The sequence below is a fragment of the Chiroxiphia lanceolata genome, chromosome 6 (genome assembly GCF_009829145.1).
Source record: "Chiroxiphia lanceolata isolate bChiLan1 chromosome 6, bChiLan1.pri, whole genome shotgun sequence".
NCBI lineage: Eukaryota > Metazoa > Chordata > Aves > Passeriformes > Pipridae > Chiroxiphia > Chiroxiphia lanceolata.
In genome coordinates this window covers 11,250,575-11,274,245 of record NC_045642.1, presented here as the reverse complement: position 1 = coordinate 11,274,245, position 23,671 = coordinate 11,250,575, and the positions used below count along the sequence as shown (strand labels likewise).

Below are 23,671 nucleotides of genomic sequence, written 5' to 3'. Positions count from 1 at the left end.
CATTCAAGTTCTTGACTTCATAACTCTCAGGGACAAAGAAAATCACTTGCTGCAGCTCTCCAGATACTTCATATGCACGTTTCCAAGTCCTTGTCCCAGTGAGCAGACTAAATCTGTGCAGAACTTAAAACACATGTCAAATAAGCCTAAGTCCTTTCAGTACAAGCCACCAGCACCAAAGGCAGCAATTCTGACCTCGAAAGAAAAGCGCACAAGCAGCATGAACAAAAGGAGAAATACAGTTCAACAGCAAAGTGGAAAGTGTATGTTTTTTCTCCTTGTTTTTAGATGACTGGGGTACAACATCACTTAATAACTTGTCCTCTATAATGGAAGAATGTGCTGAAGTTCAGAAATCAGCCTGCTGAACATTCTTGAGATGCCCTTTATGGAATATTGTATTCTCCCTTTCTTTCACTGAAGCCTAAATTCACATACACTAAGAATTCACAAGCACATTTTTAATAGCAAAATTATAAACCTAGAATTTACATGCAGCAAAGGTAATAGCCCCTGGACATATTAGGAATTAAAAAAAATAATTAAAAAAAAACCAAACAAAACCAAAAAACACCACACAAAAAATTTCTAAGATTGTTAAACAATGCAGATACCAAAGGAACAAAAGAGCTAGGTCAAAATCTCATGTTTCCAGAAATTGCTTCATTTCCCTAGACAGATGTTGAAAACTGAAAGAGCATGAAGGGTAAGTTGCAAACAAACATGTACTACAGATTCATCTTTAGAGCCTCTACAATAAAACCTGGATAGTCTTAGGTGAACAGCAGTTAAAACTCTGATATACAGTTTCTTTTATGATCATGGGAAAATCTTCAAAATCAAAGTTTTCTCATGTTACATTCTTCAAATTCTAGATAGTCGGCTTAACACTTCTGAGTCTGTATCCTTAGGAGTGCTAAGAACTCCCTTCTGCATCTGAAAATAACTGCTCTGAACATCAAAAAGTACTCTGAGAAAAGAAATCCTAGTCATTCCAAGCTAAGCATCCAGCATTAGTCCATGATTTTGATAATACTGGCCTAATCTCCCTTTGTTTTTCATCTCATGTCAGTTAAAAATAAGAAGATACTGCTATTAATCTTGCAGGACTGCTATAAAGATAATGTAATATGGTCAACATATACAGACACTATAACAAAAACATCACTAAAAACTTTGACAATAAAATCATTATGGTTCTGTATGTATTTCAGAGTTTAGAGGGGGGTCTGTGTAGTAAATGAAGCCTGGAATCCACGGTTCAATAAGATAACCCCCAAAACTCTGAATTTGTTCAAGTATGAGCCAAAATGCAAAGAATGCAGTAAGATTCTGTTAATAAATAAAACCTATGCCATTAGAACCAAATCATCCATACAAGGTAGGTCAAATAAAGGCTGTTCAAGCAGTCCCAGCTTGAGCTTCTTAAGAAGTTTACAATCTTAACACTCTTTCAAATCTGCCAAGTCTACCAGCTCTGACAGGACCTCCCTGCTGCTGCCACTGCCCTTCAGCTTTACAGGTAATGTCCCATCTCACTCCTGTAAATGGCCATCTATCAGATTTTGGAGTGTCTGGAATTCCTGGACAAAGGGCCATTCTGCATGCATCAAACACTCTCAGAAGAGCTGGTATATCCAAATAATCCACAGGCTATTCTGCACCCAAATGACAAACAAGGGAGCTGGGCTATGCAGAGCTGGTTTCTACATGATACACTCACAATCCACCAGTTTTGAACTTGGAGGTATTGGTAAGTTAATTTTGAATATACTTTTTGTATTTATTTTGAAATAAAATAAATTTTTAAATAATTATTTTTATTGTAATAATGCATTATTAGCAGGTTTCTGCATAAAATTTAGACCAACATCTGCTTGGTACATTGGGAAATGCAAAGGGAAACCAAACAGCTGAACTTTTAACTATCAGAAGAGACTGTGGACCTGGGTAGGCTGATATCAATAGCAATCTCTCAATCTTTATGCATGTTTAAAACCTTCTCACATCTCAGTGGGAATTCTTCCCAATTTCCAAGTGCTCTTGTGCATAACATATGCTTTATAGTTTTAAGTATTTTACTAGAAAACAACAATTAGTGATTGTTGAAAAAAACAGCTGAAGTAGAGTAGATTCAATGTCTACACAGAGAATCTGTGTTTTCAAATAAACTGGAAGGAATTTATAAATACAGAGATTGAGGATAAAGACAACATGCTCCTCCAAGAGATTAAACAATGAGTGACTCTCAGTTTCCTTAAAATAAGGTAATAAATACTAGTGCAATACTTGAAATGCAAACAGCATTGAGAAGAACTTTCCAAATTAGTATAAATACAAGCTACTATCCAGTATGATTACCAGTATGCTCTGGCTACTAAGAACAGAAAAATGTTTCCTTACCAAACCAGATGCTATACCAAAACAGACAAAATCACCACTGTGAATGTAATTCAAAGGTCATGTGCTTCTTCAGTAAACAAGAAAAACCCCAGAAGAACGAACGTGCTCCCATATTGTTTCACTTATTTGCCAGAATTCTTGGAACCAGACCGTAACTTCTATCAAAGACAGTGAAAATTAGGATCAATCAGTTTGTCCAACTCACTATTCATAGGAATAAGGCTCTAATGGTGGTGAGTGCTTCAGATCAACTCCACGTTACAACTGATTACCTTGTGAAATCTGGTACAGATATCCAGAAACTGCACTGAAAAATATGCAACAGATATTTTACTCAAGGTGCTGAAATTACATTTTACGTATTTTTTGAAACTGCAGGGGACCACTAAATCAAAGAACTTTCTCTTAATTATTCCCACAAATGCTTTCAGACTAAACAAGAGACCAGACAGATTTAAAAATGAAGTAGTGTTTTGTAACAGTGTAGCTGGGTTTGTTACCTTTAAAAAATGTATGTGATCACCACAAGCCTTCTTTCTAAAGTCTAAACATGATTAATTGTTTAAAAGTGACATTTCTTTCTTCTAATTTTTATGAGCTAAAAACATCATCTTTGCTTGATTCATAGGTTTGTTCTTTCTCTCCAACTTAGAGCCATAGCTGTATTCCTACTGCTTGCCTTGTCCTTCTCTATTAAAAGAAATAATTTGCATCAAGCAGCATATCCCTTAGTTATACAGTATACAGCTTTGGTGTCTAGAATTACAGAATCCAGAAAATCCTGAACTGAAAGGGACAGGTCATGGACTAGATCATCCTCAGTGCAATCACACAGAGTGTGCTGGACAACCAGGGGATCAGGCCCAGTCAGCACAGGTTTAGGAAAGGCAGGGCCTGTTTGACCAAGCTGATCTCCATCTATGACAAGATGACACCCTTAGTGGATGAGGGAAGGGCTGTGGCTGTTGTCTACCTAAAGTTCAGTAAAGCCATCGACACCATATCCCCCAGCCTTTTCCAGCAGAGAATGGCTTGGCTCATGGCTCATGGCTTGGACAGGGGCACCCTTCACTGGTTAAAAACTGGCTGGATGGCCAGGCCCAGAGAGCGGTGGTGGATGGAGTTACATCTGGCTGGTGACCAGGCATAAGTGGTGTTCCCCGGGGCTCAGTGTCAGGGACAGTTGTGTTTAACACCCTGATCAACGATCAGGATGAGGGGATTGGGTGCATCCTCAGTAAGTTTCCAGGTGGGTGGGAGTGTTGAACTGTTGGAGGGTAAGAATGTTCTGCTTGAGGGTAGGAGGGCTCTGCAGAGCGACCTGGACTGGCTGGATCGATGGGCTGAGGACAAACTGCATGAGAGCCAACAAAGCCAAGTGCCAGGTGCTGCACTTGGGTCACAACAACCCCCTGCAGTGCTACAGGCTGGGGGAGGAGTGGCTTGAGAGTAGTTCGGCACAAAGGGACATGGAGATTCTGGTTCACAGCAGCTGAAGGTGATCCAGCACTGTGCCCAGGTGGTCAAGAAGGCCAGGGGCATCCTGGCTTGGATCAGGAATAGTGTGGCCAGCAGGACCAAGGAAGTGAAGTCCCTCTGTACTCAGCACTGGTGAGGCCACACCTCAAGTGCTGTGTCCAGTTCTGGGCCCCTCACTTCAAAAACGACATGGAGACAGCAGAGCATGTCCAGAGAAGGGCTTGAACACCCACAAGCCTGAGGCCATGACCATTCCCCTGGGGCACCCAGTCTGTTGAAAAATTGAAGAAAATGTCAAAATAGTCACAATTTCTATTAAAGCACTGGAGGAATTGGGATGTAGGTAGAAGGCTTACTGGATACTGTGAATGTGAAGATTAAGTATTATTATTATAATGAATAGTAATTATATAGTTTTCAAGCCTAATTAAAGAAAAATTTTAGTTCTTTTTTTATCCTTATCATGGCAGAACTATAATACATTCTGATCTGTTAATCAGAAATTACTCAGTTGCTGAATTGCACGTTAGGTATTTATGTTCTCCTGGGCTTGCACCCCGAGCACAACCAAAGCCACAACAAAAACTTGAACCAATATTCTAGTTGGGTCTGTGTAGTTACAGACTGCTCTCTCTGCACTTTATATTGTTTTCTGTGTCAATGATCCGGTCAGCTTTCCATCAGAAATTCACTACCTTTGATGGCACTACCAAAGTAGAAAGGGGAAAAAGCTTGTTCAGAAAGTTTAAGACATGATACATTCTTAGCAAGTCATCCTTTTTGTGAAGCATTTTGTGAAGAGTTTACACAGAACAGTAGACAAGGTCTGTGACACAGCATTACAGAATCCTGCACTAATATAGTTATATTTAAAATATTTAAAATATATTGTCACACTTGTGAGAATGCACATTTGTGCATTTCTTTCTTGTCATACAAAAGCCAAAGCTATCTGGATAAACACAAAATAGAAAACATGAACTCCATTGACAAGACTTGAATTAGAAGATCCCAAAACGATCTTAGAATTTAAAACATCTGACAGAGTTATCTACCTTCCTTTCTAATTTAACTTTTTCACCAAACATCTGATTCTCCCTTGAACCATCCTGGGTGCAAAGACTAATTTTATTAAGCCTGCTTCCGTACGCTTTCTTTTGCTTTAACCATGCTTTGTTTCTAACATGTATCATCATCATCTTTTCTACAAGCCTCCCTAAAAATAAAGGGCCATGTTCTGGACATTATGTGAAGAAAGTTTGTTCCATCTGGACTTGCATGACCTAGCACCAGCTGCTGAGTATTTCACCATTTCTCCATTCATTTATGTATGGAATTTTGGCACAGGGAATTTTCTTTTTCAGATGCATACCTCTACTTAAAACAAAACAAAACAATTATGCTCACTGGCATAATAAAAAAACAACGTTATGAAGCTGTAAATATGAAGAAACGCTCGGAGCTTTTGGATATCTCTGAATGTAAACAGAACACAAAATATACACCGATCTTTGTAACAGCTTCCTGCCTTTCAACAACTTGTATCTAAGAAACCTTGTACTTATCCTTAGCCTAGTCTAAAATAAAACCAGTGTACTTAAAGTATACTCTAGATTATTTCCCGGTAAAAGCCCATTTCAAGTGTTGTAGAATATTCTGATGATCAACTGTAAACAATTAAACTCACTCATAAAGAAAAAAACAGCTTTTAATCTTAAAGCTATAAAAAAAATAGAAAAGAAAGGCCTTTTCTTCTACCTTGGGATCAATTGAAATGCATAGTTCTCTGAGATGAACCTTTACACACTCATCTTGTGGCACCTGTGAACCTGCCTGCACCCCTGAACCGTGAACCTGCTGCCAGGATCTCCCACAAAGGTGCCTGGCAAACCAGCTGCTCACCTCTCCCACCCAGTCCAGAGGCTACCGGGGTGCTAAAGCCAGAAAAGAGGTTAAGAAGTCAACATTGACATATTTCATTAATTTCACACTTTCTTACTTATGACACCAGAGACAGGGGAAAGCCAAAATGAGTGTGAATAGGCAGTGTTCATGTGAAAAAATCAAGGGACTGCTTTTCTCCCCTTGGCAAACTGAAAAAACACACTTAGGTGCCTGCATGGGCTGCTGTTATTGGATACCACCTGTCTCCTTAGCCTCTCACCCTGAAATTGGTTGCAGTACTTCAGGGAAATCACATGAGAAGCAGCAGGAGGGTTGTTTGTGACTACAGGTGACATTATTGTCCAAGAATATTAGAGGTGAATTATCTTTCCCCTCCTTGCCTAGGACAGACTCTCCCCAGGCACTGTGGACATTTCCGCCTCAGCAGTCAGCTCCTCATTCAAACGTTTAAAACCATGTGAAAACAGACACTAAGAAACACTTCCCCACAGAGAAAAGATCCTTGACTGCATTCTTGAGCTTCCCAAGGCTGAAAGTTGCTGAAAGATCTCTCAGTGGCACTAATCCTTGCACAAGTGACAGACGAGGTATTCTCTAACTGGAGCTACAGATTAAAGTGATCCTCAATAACCAGATGCTCAAGCTTGTCACAGACACCCTGCAGCAAAGTTCAACAAAACAAGAAAAGTTAAAATATTTGGGAACATCTCAACTAAAACCAGTTAATTCATCCTCCACTCACCAAGACAGAGAAGCCTTTTACTGAAGCACTTGGTTAACCTCCCCCATGTACTAGTAAATATATAACACCTACACATGCACATGAAAATAAAAATCAGTTTTGAGTGCATTGCTTTGTCTTTTTAAAACCTCATAACACTGTGTCATTTTAAACACCTTTCCACAATGAATTGCTATGATGAAAACCCAAATTGTTAAAAGAATTTGTACAACAACTGTGTTCCTAGTTTATCTTCTGAAAAAAATAGTTGCACTGGCTTTTAGGAAGTAAACTATACCCACTGGGAAAACAGTTTCTTCTTGTGTTTTCAGAACACTCAGTATTGCTATCCCAGTGGTTTATTTAAAACAACAACAACAAAATCTGTCAAATCATCCTCTGACCATTTCTGAACAAAACCAAGCTAGACTACAGATATGGTGATTTATGAGTAAGTACTGCATGCTAATGCCTTTATTTTAGAAATAGTACAGGATTAATGGTTACATTAAATGGGGTTTTATTCAGGAAATGAACTTCCTACACCTCTACTCTAATCAAGTTTCTTTAGACTATAAATTTAGTGGGCTTGTGCAAATAATTAAGTTTGGACTTTTTTATCTATTTAAACCATGGTTCCTCTTCTTGATTTCAGACAAGTGCTATGAAGAAAATCTTATGGAAATTTAAAAATGCTGACATCTTTGGACTCAGAATATTTTTTTACCATATCCACCTCCAACAAAACCCAATACCATACTCTGGGCTACCTCAGGCAAAGAAAGCACTGTGGACAGTAACCAGGAATTCTCAGATGTACATCAGTATGTCAAACTAAGTATCAGTACATTAGGTGTCTGAAGTACATATTTTATGCCAGAGAATTTAATACATATTTTCTAAAACATACACTTTAAACTCCATCAAAGATTTAAGAAGTCAAAAATTTAAACTCAGGTCTTGCAACTAAAATTCAGGAACACGGAGCTCCATCTTCAAAATTCCTTTTATGAAGCAATATTTACCAGTCAGCAATAATTGCTGCCAACAACATTGTTGTCAAAAGAATAATGAGAAGTCTGGAAACTAAGTATTTAACTATGTATGAAAGCAGAAAACACAATTTCAATGTAGCAATAAATTAAAGTGAGACATGACTAGCAAATTATACTTCAGTCTGAAGAATACAGGTGAATGCACTGAATATAGTGAATGCACTGTGTTTGATTATGAGACAAAAAAGACAGTATGGCTGGAAAATTTCTGATATTTAGAATATTCCTGAGGCAACATTGAAGGACTATGAAAGAATACCACTATCAAAGAAACTGATTCTTTTTATTAAATACTTGTGTTTTAATTTGCAGCACTAAATAGATAAAGAGGCATCTTTGTCCCTCAACCTTTTCCACAACCACTGTTCAGGAGTGGTTTCCAAAATGCATTGTGACATTGAGACAATGGTTAATTTGTTTTGGGGGTTTTTTTGCTTGCTTTCTTATTTTGGGGTTTGGGATTTGTCCTATTTTTAATGACCACTGTCTATACCCTTGGAAAGACTGGTAGTCATCTGAGCTATAGGAGCCTAGAAAAAGTTTCCATTTAGAAACATAAAAGAGCATGTTATACACAATTATCAGTCAAGCATGAAATATTAACCTTGCCTAATGCACTCTTTTTCCTCTTCTTGTCTCTCTCCTTCTTTCTTTCTTTTGCTCTTTTGGCAGTAGTAGCACTGTGTTGCAACAGCAGACATAAATTTTTTCAGTTTGTAGTGACTTCCCAACTCATTTACTAGATAACACTATAAACTAGCTTTCAAAATACATACAGCATGTACAAGTACCATTATTGCATTGGTTGAAGGTCCAAAAAAAAAAAAGGACAGCAGGGTAATTAACATACATCACTCAACCATTACAACTGCCAAACAGTAAGCTACTTAGACAAACATAAATTTTGATTTATGTTAATGATTAATACTGCTCCAGAGAACTGGTCAATGTTATATAAAATACTACTGTAATACACAAAGTCCTCCTTATCTTATTTTTATAGCTTACACCTCTACAAGCAGATATTGAACCACACCATTAATACGACGATGCTACAATTTGAAGATTCCTTCTGTTGCTCTCTAGTAATTGTAAAAAGAGCTCAGGCAGCCTTGTGTTAGGATTTTTGTATTCATCATCTTACAACTCCTTAGAATATATCTGCCAAAGACAGGTTTGAAGTCTCAACACTTAGAAAAAAGCACATGGTTGCTGGGGGTAGTGTGTGTAAGTATGTGGCAATACAGAACATTGATCTGACCTGACAGAGGCCCAGCAACTAAAAGGCCCGTGACTGCTGCAGCAAAATAGACTTAAGAGCTCCAAAAGAGATGCCAACAGCCTCAAGATGACAAAATACAGAACAGGAAGTCTTGAAATAGGCAAATTAATTTGATGTCAGGATTTGCTCTTAAAATAGAGAGCAGAAATTGTACTGGAACATAAACTTATAAAGCAAAACACAAAAAGGGTAATATATACCTAAAACTCCCTAAATAAAATGCACTTGGTCCAAAGTGATAATTGATTTCTTTTTGAAATATAGTCCTTCACAACACAACTTTCAAGCTCATTTTGAGGTCTGCCTGGTGCAGCAGAACACATGATAGGAACCCAAATCGATACAAGAGGCAGGCTGCAAGTTAGCAAATATAATACTGTGAAGGGATATATAGATCTGGCTCTCAGAGAGTTTGTTCCAAAGCTCACGTTTTATATAAAATCTCCATGCTTTTGGGTAGGTCATACTCAACCTGCACAAGATTCAACCAACCTCTGAATCTCACCTTGGCTGAAATCTCCCTTCCATGGACTGAAACAAATGGGTTTCCTAAGAACAGATCTAAGTCTTCTGGTCTAACCATCCTCTAGAAATAATGCCAGGGAAATGGTGGTGCCATCTACCCTGTGAATTATCAATATCTCTTTTAATTGTTTTGGATGCCACACATCAAGTTAAAATACATAATCTACCTTGCCCTGTCCTCCTCCTTTATTTTCAAATCCAAATAATGTCATAATCCAGGGCGCCTCCAAGATCTGGAACACAGGCTACACCCCGAACACCTTTCTGCCAATTTATCCCAGAGAGAACATGTCCATCCCAACATCAGTGCTTACATCCAGTTAGAGGAAATCAAGGAAAGGAGAAGGGGATGGCTGACATGGGAAAGGGGCTTTTGGAAGGCCTGGGGAAGTTTAAATGGGTTGGCAGTCGCCTAGCCCAGCATGAGCCCTCTAGCCATGTAAAAGCTGACTCCCTCAAAGGCAGGGAAGCCCTTCAGAGAGACCTTGACAAATTATAGGACGGGGTAATCACCAAACACATGAAGTTCAACAAGGGAAAGTACCAGATTCTGCACCTGGGATGTTCAAAGGAGGGCTGTGAAGATGGCGAAGGGCCTTGAGGGGAAGCTGTATGAGCAGCTGAGGGCACCTGGTCTGTTCAGCTGGAGAAGAGGAGACTGAGGGGAGACCTCACTGCAGTTACAACTTCCTCATGAGGGGGAGAGGAGGGGCAGGCACTGATCTCTTCTTCCCTCTGGTGACCAGTGACAGGACCCGAGGGAATGGCCTGAAGTTGTGTCAGGAGAGGTTTAGGTTGGATATTAGGAAAAGGTTCTTCACCCAGAGAGTGGCTGGGTGCTGGAACAGGCTCCTCAGGGAAGTGGTCACAGCACCAAACCTGACAGAGTTCAAGAAGTGTTTGGATGATACTCTAAGGCCCATGGTGTGACTCTTGGGGATGGTCCTGTGCAGGACCAGGAACTGGACTTGATGATCCTTGTGGGTCCCTTCCAACTCAGCGTAGTTTGTGATTCTCTGAAGTGGTGGAAGGTCTGAAAGGAGAGCATGTCCTGACCCACATCCTAAAACCTGCCACCTTGTCAAATGTGCAGTGGCAGCAACCGCTCCCACCAGCACCACACCTCACACTGCCTGCTCAGCATTGCCCTCAGATCTCTCCGTCTCCTGCATCTCTGAACAACAGCAGTTCACTGCACCCAAAGCTTGATTCAGTCAGGAGAACTTAAATTAAAAATAAACAAAAGAAATTATAGAAAGGACAGTATATTTCTGGTCTGTTAATTTGGGGAATGTAACAGTACTTCTTATATGCTTTGTGTTATTGTTTGCCACTTACAGTCACAATCGTTTTCCCCTTCTGCAAGTGTGAGTTTCTACAAAGAAACAGAAGAGTAAGTACATAAACACAGGAAAATTAAATGTGACTAAAAATCTCACAAAGAAACATCTTCTTATGTAAGTGAAAGACAGGCTGGGAGCTAAAATAAAAAACCACAAACAACTGGATTGTGACATAAATGTATCCCACTAATGCAGTTCTGTACATTGGCTGCTACTACCCAATTTTACATTTCCACAGCATTAATTAAGAAAAATATGAAATGTATTTCCTGTCAGCACTCTCACCAAGAACAGAGTAAAATAAGTAACATGAAAAGACAGCTGAAAAGTTTGGTGCTTTCCACTGAGTTTCGGTTTCCTGTGCAGAAAACTGGGACCAACAATATGAGACATACTTGTCCTCTCTTCCCATAAAACTGGGGCTTGTATTATAACCAGTGGGCATTACTACTGGACTACATTACAGGATATCTTTAATGGGTGTGGTAAGTGAGCGTGTCTGGCAAAAGTTCCACTATAAACAAAAAGGCTTTGTGCCACTGCAGATGTTCTCATGCACTGCTGGCATGCCAGGAAACAGCCATTCTGATGAAGAGACTGTACTTCCTCCAGGTAGGTTTGCAGAATTTAGCAGTTTCTGAATTAAGATCATAAGAGATTCCAAAACTTGTAAAAATTAAACTTCAGGGAGGTTTGTCATTGAGGAAGTTTGTACTTGCAAGTTCCTATCTAACCATGGTAGTCGCCTTTTCCTCCCTTTCGGCTTCCCTCCAGTGTACTCCGTGTTTGGACGACATCCTAAACCTGAATTGTGCACAATCACCAGAAAACTTCAACTTCTATGTTTTCTGTTCTCCACCACATGATAATTAAAACAGAGCAAAGCAGAGTATGCGAAGTTTTTATGGCTTCTGACGTAAGATGTTACTGGAACAAAAAAAAAAAGTAACATAGAAGACAAAATGTGAGAACCTCTGATAAAAGTCAACATCTTCCAACAAACTGGTTCAAGTAACTTGAATGCAAAGGAAAGGGCTGAGTAGCTCTTCACCAACAAACTCAGTATTCCAAAAGTTTTCCAAAATGGGGAAATCCCAGAGGCCTAGAGACCACAAACATTACTCTTATGCTTTAAGAGGGTAAAGAAGAACATCCACAGGAAATTAATTACTAGTTCAGCACAACAGTAAATTCATGTAAATTAACAGGAGGTAATTTAAAGCTGTATCAGAGACAAAAATTAAAGATACAAATAGAATGATGGTTGGTATTAAACCAAGGCATTAAAATAATTTTTGGGGGGTGGGGTAATAGCAATAAATGCAGCTGATAAATGCAGTCACAACCACATAGTATACACCTGGACTTTTTCTTTTTGTCTTCTTAAAAGTATTTGACTTGATCTTTTGTGGCAATTATATTTTAAAAGCATACTGGATGTCATTAGCACAGTATATATTCCATAGATTAAAAGATGAGCTTGCTGATAGACTAGAAAAGATAACCTTTACCAGAGACACACACCAGTGAAGCCACCTCTGTTGAAGCAGCATTCTCTAATTCCCCACCCTGTCCCCAGCTAAAAATCCTCATCCTGTCCCATGTGTCATAATTGGGCAGTCACAGAACTGGCAAAAATATCACTTTAGAACACAGTGTAGAGAATACAAAAGGGTTTTCCAAGTAAGACAGAAAAAAAAAAAAAAAAAAACAAACCCAATGCTGGGGCTGGAAAACAAGTGTCATACCACGAGTTTAAAAAAGCTCAGCTTTTGGAGTTTATTGCAGACAACTGAGAAGTACATTATAAAGTGGTTATATGTAGATAAGGTGTTTGCTAGTAGGAAGATTTCAGACTAAGTCCTTTAGATCCAGAAGTCATTATCATAAAAATTCAAATCTCAAAGTAAGATGTCACTCTCTAGTCAGTTAAGGGGACAGAAAACTGTATCAGGTTATCAGACAAGTAAGCATTATAAGACAGTGAGCATTAGGCTCCTCTCAGTTGGAGCTGAAGTCCTTCAAGTAAAATTGAACAGCTTTTGGAAGACAGTATTTAGTCCATGTGTGTTGGCACAAGTCGGCTCAGACCGGTGCGGGACCTGGAAATCTGTATATGAAACCCCTTGTTCCTTCCTTTTCAGGGTCTGAATGTGCTCTTAGCACTTGAAGCTCTACATTATGACACGATTATAATCAGATCTCATACTTCAGAGCTTCAACCATTCAAGCATAGAGATTTAGACAGAATTTCCACCTGGATACATAATTGGACATCCAGGTTTTTGCAAGAGAGCCAGCGGCAGCGATCCAGCACTTCATGGGGCTGGCAGGTACTTGCAGAGGAGTCTGGCAGGCCTGTCTTGCTTATGTGACTGTAAGTTGTATGCCAAATCAAGGGCTGAGAAGGAGTTTTCTACCAAATCATCTGAGAGGGATTCAGGGACTTATTTTATTTGTTTCTTCTCCTTTGTAACATATGGCATGTTAGTATCATCAGCATAATCAATTCCCTTAAACTCAGGAGATGCTCTGGTTTCATCCTAATCTCAAGAATATTATCAATTTGGACAGAACTGAAACTAGCTGGAATAACTAGAATTGCTGAACATCGTATCACAAATCAGTGGTGCTAATTAATAGACTCTAGTCAGACTAAATAAACTGATGTATCACATATGGTCTCCTCTGTGAAGCCAAAAAGAGGGAAAAAAAGTTTTTTAAAATAAACTGAAATGTTTAAAAAAGAAAGTAAAATGTATTGTTTCTGAGCAACATACTTAAATCATTATATCATTTCATACCATAAAATTTGGTTCTTGGAAAGTTCTGAGCAGGACTGGATATGAAGGGATAAACATTTTTCAAGTGGATTGGTAGGGATTATATAATTCTATCTTGTCTTGATAATTTAATGCAAAACAATTGGTCAGACTCAACACTTGTAAAAGAGTTTACTGCTTTTAAATGCCAGTTATTGGTAATTAATTAAAACAACGCAATGTTAAGAAGTTGAAAAATGTAAGCTGGTAACTTTACTGTTCAGAAAAAACATGCATTTCCCCCTGTGTCCCAAGAGAGTTGACAAGTGCAGACAAAATATCCCCTGGAAGGACTGCACATTCCAGCTGCATACAAGTGCCCTCTGCAGGGACAGCACGCCCAGAAAGGGTCTGCTCTTAGTTCTTTACCGGTGGGATAATTCCAGCCTCTCATATCCAAAGGGTCCTGGGTTGCCCTTACAGTTCTTTGAAGCTGAATATCATTGAACATCATCACTTATAGATCATCTCATAAGATACAGGGAGTAGAAAGAGAAAGCACATGTAAACTTCACAAGAAATGGGGAGAATATATTATTATTATTATTATCATCATACGGGTCAAATTATTGCCAAATAATTATTACACAATAGAGGAGGTTATTGAATAGTAGGAATTAATACATGGAAAATTACATTGTAAAGATCACATTCTCATTGAAAACATTAAATAAGTAACACGTTTCCTTCCCCAAATTAATCAAATGTTAGTGGTACTCCTATATATAAAAATAGAAACACTAGTCAACCGTGGGGGGTTCCCTTCTATTGTCCCATAAGCATACAGAGGAAATAGAAATATTTCAAGGCATCTGTAATGTCTTACATACTTTGAATAAAATAAAGAGCCAAAACACTTAACAGTACTGAATTTTATTCCAAATTATACCCAAGAGGAAGCCATCTGCAGGAAAAATAAAAAATAAAACAACAAAAAAAATCATACTTTTGCCTTGGACATCACTTGTGCAATACAGCTATCCAGAAGGACAGCATGTTCTTTTAAAAGAATGACTACTTATTCTTTCATGATACAGGCAACATAAAAATCACCTGAAAACTTTCAGGGGGTTTTTTTATTGACTAAAAATAAATTATACACTGTTCCAGTGAAACACTGAACTACTTCTCGTTCTTTTATTTTTATCCTGCATCTAAAATAAAATATTACTATACTGGCAAAAGCCACCTCTGGAAGACTCCGAAACTTATTGAAGTTACCCATAGCCAAGCAGATCACTGCTGCTATGGTGTAGTTTGAAAGGATAGTGAAACCTAAGGTTTCAAATGCATTAGTAGTTCAACACTGACACAAGGCCATGAAAGGTTTGAAGCCTTTGCTCCAGGTAACAAAAAAAGCCTGGTAACATTTCAATAGAGAAATAATTACATACAGCTTAGATACTGAGTGATATGTTCAGAGTAAAACTAAAATTCAATTTAGCAGGAAGATATTTATAAAATGGTACTACAAGACACAACCTAGGTCAGTAAGATGACGACTACGCCGTAAGCGCCGCCGATGACAACATCTCAGACATGATGGTCTCGTCTGAGCAGCAAGGACTGCAAAGCTGACTGCAAATATATTAGCACAGTCATCCATTTGTCTCAGGAGAAATGATACAAGATGAGCAGAAATACCCTACTGCATGCAGCATTTCCTGGTGCATCAATGTTTCCTACATTCCTAAGTCTCCAAAATACGAAACAGATCATACAAAAGAGAAAAAAAACCCAAAATATTTGCTGTAAACTCCAAACAAATTAAGTGAAAATTTGAAAATAACTATGTAGTACTGGACAAACATTAGAAGAATAATAGATGAGCTTTGACAATGTGTGTATGGATTACATTAGAAAAAAAGGACCAAAAAACAAGCAGAAAAAACCCCTTTCAACAGTTGCATACCAGGAAACATGTGTTGACCTACGACACTTGAACAGCTAACAACAGTGTCCTATGCACAACCTCCAAAGGCACAGAAGAAAAGCAACCTTTCAGAGTATTTGGGGATTCAGGGACCCTCTAAAACATTACAAAAATTTCCTGCCATTTCCATATTTCCTAGTCAACACCGTGCAATTTGAGAAACTATTCCTTTTTCTTACAAAAAGGCGTAACAGGCAGTAGATACTACCTAATGGTTTTGGCCCACACAGATAAACTTAGAGTAGATTGCCAAAGTGATGTTTTGATTATGCACAGATTTGTACTAAAATAGAAACCAACAGACTATTCTTCATGAAATAGTATTCCCTACCCCCCAGATATTTAGAATACTAACTGTGTCCTTAAAAATCTAAGCCGCTACAACTTGAAAACACTGCTTGTATGGAGACCAAGTCATAAACACAGGTCTACACATTTCTGCAAGTGGTCAGAAAGTCACTGTACTTCATTTTGTAAACTACTCTTCACCCAGAACAAAAAGAACTCCCCACGTAAAGCCAGAACTATGTCCTAATTTCTTTTTAATTGAGCTCCAATCTTGAATACGTCAAAGTAAGCCTGAAAGTCTAACATCCTAATGATTTTCCTTTTTCACAAAATTATGCCTAGAGCTAGGAACCAGCTCCTCTGGTATTACTGTTAAAAATACTCACACTGGCACTGCTGGCTTGAAAGACTGAAATTTGTCTTTTCAGAGACAGTCCATACAGGAATAACAAAACGCTCTAGTGTGCGTATACTGAAAATGCCAACTCAATGACACTAGTAATAGTTCTGACCTTTATAAATATTGAACCTAGATTCAAGTAACTTATATCCAAGAATTCTCCTAAATTCACATGTAAAGAAGATCTCATTAAGTTCAGCAACGGGAACTGCAAAGTCCTGCACTTGCGCAGGAAGTTCTCAAAAGAAAACTACCACAAGTGCATTGACCTACTTATTACTGCGCAGTGATTTTTAAAGACCTGGTTTAACTTCCAGTTCCCTGCAGATATGGAAAGCCATGCAATACAGCAAACACAGACAGGCTGACATATAAGCCTACTCAAAATGTTTGCAGTCTTCCCCAAGCAATTACCGCAATCTACTAAAACATCAAAAATTCTGAACTCTCTTCTCATCACTTAACCTCTCATAGCTAAACTTGGAAAAATTTTGTTGGTATTACTATGGAACAACTGACGCATTTTAAAAATGTTGCCCCATAAGTCCTTTTTTTTTTTTTTAATCAAATAAAATAAACAAGTGAATGAAAGAGAAAAGTGACTTAAGCAGATGAGTGGCAGATATGGGAAAGAAAAACATACCACAATACCAGATCAAAATGAGGCAGAGGGAACGGGAAGTACAGTTCTGCCATGATCTAGACAATGTTTTCTGAAACTGTAGGTTATGAGAGACCTCACAGACTGCTGTTCTTCATTTGCAAACCACAGCTTAGCAGTACTTCCAAGTCACAGAAGTTGCCCCCAAACGTCACATAAAATAGCAAAGCTGTCAAACAGACCCCTCCACGCTGCCAGTAACAAAACTGACAACACCCTGCCCTCAATTCACCAACTGATTCAAATATTTTATGGTTCAAAACCAGTGAGGTAAAAAGCAACACTAGGGAAAAAGGGAAAGGTCAAAGAGATGTCACCTATTTAATTTCCGTTAAGCCAAAAGAAATTAGCAATATACAAAGATCCATCAGCACTTCAGAGTAAGAACTGGGTATACAAACATGTTTACAGACTGAGTGGCAGACCAAAATTTGAGTCATTATCCACAAAGTCTATTTCATTTGATATTCCCACCAGCATCCAAGAAAACATAATTTTCTGCCATAGCTGACTACCTTCTCTTCCTGTCACTCAGTGACTCAGATCTTTTTGACCCATTCTTCACTTACCTCTGACTCTTAATATTACTTTACCTTACACCATTTCCTTTATAACCTCTAAGAAATATCTTCTCTTCACATTCTATTTATAAATACACGATAAGTTCTTTACTCAAGAACTAAAGCATTGTAATTTTAACTGTTTGTTGTTTTTTTTTTTAAATCCTGCTCAGCACCTGCTTTATCTTTGCTCCAAATACATCAGCCCCTTTGCAGAACCTCTTCTTGTGTTATCTCTAACTTAGCAACATTAAGATTTTAAAAACTAGACCAACAATTTATTTTCCCCTTTCACAAACCCTTACGCATTTTCACACTTAGGAATAACGTACTTTTTTTCATGCAGGTATTCATTTTCTTCAAAGCTTCCCAAAATAATTATACACTGGAAAGCCTTAAAATGTGCCTTAAATCTTGTCATGTCTGAGCTGTCCTTCTGTGAAAGGTTTGGTTAAATTAAGACTTCCGGTCATGATTCCCTTAATTCTTGCAGCAGCACTTCTAAATCCTCAGTTTATTCAGTGAGCCACCTACAGCACTGCCCTGAATCTTAAAATCAAATCTCAGCTAGTAGTGAGGTATGAGATGCAATGCTACTTTCCAGTTCTTTTCTCATTAATCATTTTTCCTTTGGACCCACGTTTACCACTGCAGTTACAGACAGTTGTACCAGACAGTTTCATGTGGGACTGTACAAAGATCTTTCACTCTAATCCAAATTTCACAGTGTAACAGAGTCCTGCTATTTCTTTTTGTAGCCATTTGTACAGCTCAAGAACTCTCTCTTCACTAACTTTTCCAATCCAATTCAGCCTCACTTTCAACAGTGCTCACTTTGATCCAACACTTTGGTGGTGTCCCATTAAAGAAGAGCAACTGTTATGCTCTTTTTGAAACTTCTTCCTCCATTCAGGAATTTCAAAACTCTTTTAAAGCTGGACACAACACAATTCACAGGAAAGCTGCTGGAGAAATGTAGGCAGAATGCCATTACTTAAGGAAGAAGTTTAAGGAAAACAAAGTGGATAACACTCCCACCTTTGCATGGACAGATCTTCAGTGCTTAGAGAGGGCAGACCTCAATTTTATGCCTGACTGAAAGCTGCCATTCCAAAAAATATTCCCTCAAAAGCACAAAGAGACAGCAGTGCTATAGTCATAAGTCAGCCCTGAGAGAACTGTCACCTTCTCCCTGTACCACTGTGAATTATATTTGATGTTTCTTTGCATATACTGAGCATCCTACCCCAAAGAGTCTTGGGGATGAGCACTTCCTTGACAGAATTCACATTTTGTAAAAATGAAATTGGTATGCTGCAGAAAGACAACCTCAGGTCTTGCTTCACACACAAAGCAGCCCATCATCTTTCTCCTAAAGACAAAATCACAGTTCTTTAGTTGTCAATTACAAGACAAAGATCTTCCAGCACACATTAATAAGAAAATGATGTCCAATTTAAACTGCCTAACGCTGTACACTTCCGCCAACCCAGTTTCAGAAAACTGGCACAGCACTCCATGACTCGTGACCTCTTGCCTGAAGCACTGACCGCACCCTCTGACAGTAATAATGGTGATTACAACTTCTGGAATGATATGATGGGACTGGAACAATCCGGGCGTTCTTCCACTGCCATGGTGACTGTGCACTTAGTAAGGTGCACTTGTGCTTAGCTAAATGATTTAAGACTCTTCTAGTTTTAAGAACACTTGCTTAATATTCTCGGATGAAATAACTCAGATCTTCACTAACATCTTTAATTCCAGTTGCTAAAGACTTTCCCTTACTTGTCTGATTTACTTGGTGGTAAAAACATAACAGAAGAACACCCCAATGCTGAGAATGTGGCATTACCCCACCAGGTGTGTTCACAGCTACCAGTGCAATGTCAGCAACATACACGAGAACACACAGGTCTTCTTTCTCTAAACCAAAACACATCCATTTCTGCAGGATTTAATGTAAATCCCCAGATATAGTGATGTTTAAAGCATGATAGCCAATAAATGTGGTTACAATCAAAACTAGAGTTATTCTTCCGATCTTAATAGTCTTTAGGTCCACTTGTTCCTCAAAACTATCATTCCACTGTCCATTTTCTCTTTTTGTTTCCAAGTGTTCAACACCAGCTGCCAAGATAGCTTACTCAGAAAATTAAGCTGTGCTTGTGGGGTGAAGAAAAAGTACAGCACAAAGATCGAGAACAGTGTCTTGCTTATAACATAGTAAAAAAAGAGAATATGGCACAACTAACTAATTTGGTTTTCAAAAGATTTAAATTAGGAATGAAACAAAAAAGTTGGGAATCTTTACACTGCTTGACATTTTTCCAAGTCTCTAACAGTCTACATTCTGTCCACAGTGAAGTAGAAACTGTAGCCAAGAAAGAAAGCTATTTATAAAATTATACATATTTTCATACTGTGAATTACATGTGCCTTAAAAAAGTGTCCAGTATGAATGACAGCTTCCAACTCAAGATTTTGCAAAACAACTTACTAGAAGGAAAATAAATGCTAAACACAAAGCCTGGATCCTATTCTTGCCTCTCTAAGCCCCATGACTTGCTAACAGCGGTGTAATTACCAGACACATTTCATGAGTGAATGCAGATTTAATGATACACTTCGTGATTTGATGCCAATATTCTTAGGATTAAAAAGCTATAAACCTTCAAGTAACATTAAATGCACCTTCAATATGCATTTAAAAGTTGCACCATAAGATTTTTTCTTCACTTAACATTTTTGCTAATCATCTTCGCAAAGTGTCATCGACCTCTTGCACTACTTAAATACAACAAGAATTGTTTTCAACTGCTCTAATGGTTTGCACTTCTCTAAAACCATTACAGAACCATAAAATGTTCTCCCTTGCCTTTTTTTTTTTACATTTCACAACTGTACTTCAGAACAAGTTCGAGGAGACAAGATGATGCTCAACTACATACTTTGCATCTTTCAGCACATCAGAAAGCCACACGTAACTAGAAAATTATTTCAAATCCAATATTTCCACACTGATTTGGAAACTGTTCCAAACTCCAGAAAGTAGGGCATAAACTGATACTACTACTTCCCAGTAATAGAAAGCTGGGAGTGGAGAATTACTCAACTCCCCGAACAACTGACTACAGCCACTTGCTAATTAGTTTACTAGAAACATTTTATAGAAATGAGCAAATTCAGATAGAATATAAAGATGACTTCACAGTTCCTTGTTGCACAGCAAGCCAATTTTAGATACAAATTCTGCACCTGCAAATGTATCACTTGTGATCAAAAGAAACTTCAGACTAGTGAAGGAGCAGGCAAAAGCTGATATCATCTGATAAAAGAAGTGAGGTGATTTGGATAGAAAACACTGGCAGTATAATGCACACTGAGATTCCTGTACATCAGTGAGGTTGACAGTTGTTGAGGATTTTAGACAACCCTGTTGTGGCAGAACCATGCTCTTGTGCACCCCAGGCCACTGAAGGACATATTCTACAACCTACATAATGAAACCAAGATTGCCTACAGCCAAGACTATGAAACAAGAACCACCCTGAAAGCCAAGAGGTAAATGGCCACTCTATCTTATGCCACAACACACAGTTAGAATTAAAAGCAAAAAAAACCAACACCTAAAACTGAACAAAAACAAAAAGGCAAAAAATATCTAAACACATCTCATGACAACCCTTGCTCTAAAAGCATTTGTGAGCAACCTGTAAAATAAGGAAGAAAAACACATAATTCTGTATTTGACATGGCTGAAACTTAGAGGCAGTTTCTTAATTCCAGTGGTAATCATGCAAATGTTCCAAAGAACATTCATTGCTGCTAAGAGAGGAAGAGAACAGCCTCAACAAGTGGGCAATCATAAGCAGAAAAGAAATCAAGGGGAGTGTTTTATGGTAAAACAATACATGTGTTTGATCAGCCACACAGGTGACCAATTGCTACCACAGGGACTAGCACATAACCTTGTGCCTCTGATTTTCTGTGTGATATTGAAAAGACACTTTTTACAGGTATTCCCTGATTGCTACAACTGAACACCACAGTCAGAGAGCCAGACTTTCAGAAATGCTGAGCAGACACAATTTTTAACATGTGGCATTTTAACCTTTGGCAGGAAACTTGGCAATATTACTCGTATGGAAAAACTGGGTCATAGATATTTGAGATTTGGCAAAGTTGCTGCAGACTTAGAATTGTCAAATCTCAACAAAAACTAACTGTCCCTGTGTCAAGAACAACAATTTACAGGAAAGAGACTTTCCACAATGGCCTTCAACACATTAGAGGTTGGAGTAGGAGATGATGATCAAGATTTACCTAGAATCTGAAATGATCTTACTCATTCCTGATCACCTCTAAGGGACTCACTACTTCAGTCTGAGTGTTGAACTAAAATTTATTCTAATCTATAAAAAGTTAAGACTTTCTAATACTTATCTTAAGGGGGGAAAAAAACCATAAAAAAATGTCCTTCTAAAGAGAGAAGTGCAGGACAATGTGATGACAACCATTTCTAGAACAAACAGCATTAGTCAAGCCACGACACCCCATTCATTTCATCAACTGTGACAGCTAAATGGTGACAATACTTCAGGGACACGAGACCAACACCAGAGAATTTGACAACATAGACTCGATCATCAACCCAGAACAGCATCATTCTATTGGTATTCTCTTCTTTGAACCGATTCAAGGTCGAAACAAATCTGGAGATGTTCTTGCTCAACACAGGGTAGAAATTAAAATGAAATTAGAAGGACAGCGCACCGAGTGACTGTTTGGTGCAGTTCTGTCTCTAGATTAACATATTGTAACACAAACCTCGGGAGAGCGTTTCTGTTTTGACAGGGCTAACTAGAGACAGATTTCTAGAGAAATGCCTCCTACATCGACTGTGTAAAGTACAGGGAGGACCCAGGGAAAAGCCCCAGAAATATTACAATAATTAAACCTCCTCAAGTCTTCCTTATAAAAATATCTGGCACTTGGCAGCAAAAGTTTTTCTTGAACTTAGTCTTTAGATTTCAGGTCCACAGATGTCTTGCAACAAGCTGTTGACAATATTCAAGTTCCTGCTGAAATTGAAGATAATAGAGTTGGAAAAAAACCCTCAAAATATTGTTAGGCCTCTTTAGGAAATGAACTTCCAATAAAAACGTGTATCCTTTTTAACAGGACAAGAGGCAACAGGTAGAAACTGATGCACAGAAGTTCTACCTGAACATGAGGAAGAACTTCTTTGCTTTGTGAGGGACCATGCACTGGAACAGATTGCCCAGAGAGGTTTTGGAATCTCCCTCACTGGAGATATTCCAGAACCATCTGGACACAATCTGTGCCATGTGCTCTGGGATGACCCTGCCTGAGCATGGAAGGTGGACCAGATGACCCACTGTGGTCCCTTCCAAACTCATCCTTTCTGTGATTCTGTGATTCTTTAGTCAGAATAAACAACATATCTTCAACCAACCAATTCAAATCTCAAATATGACCACATGGTCATTTTACCGTGATGCCATTTGCATCACAACTATCAAAATGAATAATTAAGGATTTTACCAATATGTGCATCCCACTTTTGCATATCCTTAACATACAACTGTTTTGTTTTATTTATAGTCAAGTAAAGATACTTACGATATTTTTATCAACCTGATGGCTCAAATGGCTGCTTTTGAATATGAAATAATGTAGCCTAACTGGTCTGCCTGTGTGACACAGCACAAAGGTTAAACCACAATTTTTGGCTACCGTATAAGCAGAGAGATTCACAGACCAGATAACAATTTCTATACAATCTTACACTTTAGAAAACAACAGACATCTAAAACACAAAGAACAAGAAAATCTGAGGCATTAGTTTGAAAACTTTCATTTTTCAGAGAGGATCAAGAAGAGTTTACTGGGAGATTCCACTTTCTGAGCTTCCTGGAAAACAGAACACTAATAGGAAATAGACATGAATAAAGATGTAGAGATATGCCAAAAACAAGCCAATAACGTCCAGCTAAAAATTGGGGAAAACTCTGAAGTTTTGCAATGCTGGACATTCAAAAATTCCAGAGGAATTTGTACCAAAAAAACCTACATAATTCATAATTTATGAATTTAAATGCAAAAGAGGGGATTCATAAAGCTTGAGAGGAAAGACTTTTTTAGCTGGCAAGCACTTTCTACAGGCTAACCATTTTTTCTTTATCTTGCTCATGAGACCTCTTTCAGATACATTTGTTAACCATTATGATGAGGAAAATAAGGCAACAGTACGATAGCGTGTTTGTACTC

At 38.3% G+C, this 23,671-nt stretch overlaps 1 protein-coding gene across 5 annotated transcripts in view; it reads right to left on the bottom strand.

Moving 5' to 3' along the window:
- SBF2 (SET binding factor 2) overlaps window positions 1-23,671 on the bottom strand; it is a 258,391-nt gene that overhangs the window by 150,715 nt on the left and 84,005 nt on the right. The window lies entirely within an intron of this gene.